Source organism: Sinocyclocheilus grahami, unplaced genomic scaffold (genome assembly GCF_001515645.1).
Source record: "Sinocyclocheilus grahami isolate Dianchi unplaced genomic scaffold, SAMN03320097.WGS_v1.1 scaffold385.1, whole genome shotgun sequence".
NCBI classification, from domain to species: Eukaryota; Metazoa; Chordata; class Actinopteri; order Cypriniformes; family Cyprinidae; genus Sinocyclocheilus; species Sinocyclocheilus grahami.
The window spans coordinates 685,365-686,971 of NW_015505564.1; the positions used below are offsets into that span (position 1 = coordinate 685,365).

At 37.1% G+C, this 1,607-nt stretch overlaps 1 protein-coding gene across 2 annotated transcripts in view; it reads right to left on the reverse strand.

Moving 5' to 3' along the window:
• The window catches only part of slc35b3 (solute carrier family 35 member B3), a 17,673-nt gene extending 16,382 nt beyond the window's left edge, over window positions 1-1,291 (reverse strand). For both annotated transcript variants that reach the window (XM_016231242.1, XM_016231241.1), the window contains exon 1: window positions 777-1,291. The gene's annotated coding sequence lies outside the window, so the exon portion shown is untranslated. The remainder of the gene's footprint in view (window positions 1-776) is intronic.
• Between the last annotated feature and the right edge of the window lie 316 nt (window positions 1,292-1,607).

The window sequence follows — 1,607 nt, forward strand, 5'->3', positions numbered from 1 at the left end:
GAGAATAAAAGTTACGCCTTCTTTCTTTACGTGAACATTTGGGCGGCGTTAGGCAAATCTTCCCACATCGTGATGTAGACATGTGGGGGCGTGTTAGAACGAGCCGTTTTAGGGGGGTGTGGCTGACTCTTAACTTTTATAAAGAATATCTCTTTGGATTTGAGACTTTAGTCTTTGCAACTTTACAGATCTTCTTTATGCACCAAGAGCTTGTAACACTCCAAAGAGAAAGGAAAAATTGAAATCGCATCATATGACCCCTTTAAAGCAAGTTATTGTTATTAACAAATTTAATTTACGTTGAAACACCTGTCAGTCATTTTGCTTAATTTATGATCAATTGATCAATTTATTACATTGCAACAGTTTTGATGCAATAACATTAAGTTTACTGTAGCAATTATGATGTTGCTGAAAACATTGTGTCAGAAAATGAGAAGCACTTTTCAAACTGAAGTTTTCATGCATATAAACATACTTATAATGCAAAACAAAGCTTTTATTTCTGTTGTTGCTCACTTAAACTCCCACACACACAACACATACATTTAGATGAGGGAAAAACCCCTTATATGAAGTAGTGGTAGCATGACACAACGATTGTATCACATTTAATATACACCATGGTACTGAGTGATGTGTGTATGCATATATTATATAAATGATATATTACTGAGCTCAAAAATATCCAAAATGGCTTGCCATGGTACTGGCATTTGGTAATGTCTGTGCACTCACACACAGTATACTAATTTATGAGAAAAGAAGAATCTTACCCGACTGACCCAGAGAAGAACAGAGTAATTAAGCAGTTGAATGATAATCACATTGATGAGTGATGAGTATCCGACAGCTGGAAGAGTGTATCACACTGATCTCACCCAGCTCACAGCCCGATAAACGACGCGTCTCAGCACTGACACGCATGGCAGGCTCAATCCGTGACTTTAACGTGCAGAATGAGCGCGAGATCAGTGTTTAAACACAACATCGCTCACTCATATGGGATTTAGAAGAGATAAAGAGTGTTAGCGGCTAAGCTAACACCTGCTGCTCTGCTCCACTTCCGGGTTTAAAGTCAGTTTTAAGCGCTCGTCTCATGGTGGTACAGACATCCTCAAATCGATACAATCGAACGAAAAACTAAACAAACCGTTCATCCATAAAGACGTATGTCAACGTGCAAACTATACGACGATTCTAAAGGTTTTTAGTGTTGTTCTGTGGCAGCAGCCAACAGCTTCCGGTGGGTGAACTCTGACCTCAAGACACACGTCACTGGACACACACGTGTCAGTCTGGACACAACACACTGACAGATTTGAGGTCGGAGGGCAATATAACGAACAAAGAACTAAAAAATATTTATATTGTGATAAATCTGATCTTTCTTTCATTGGAGAGGGCTGTTTTCTGGCTGTTGCTGAATTGTTACTGTAGATAAGCAAAATATAATAATAATAATAATAATAATAATAATAATGATAATGATATAATTAGGAGTCAATAAAGAGGATTTATTTATATTATAACTCATCATAAACATCATAAACCCATAATCACACATTAACCATGGTTTTATTATAGTAAAACTATGGAAACCATGT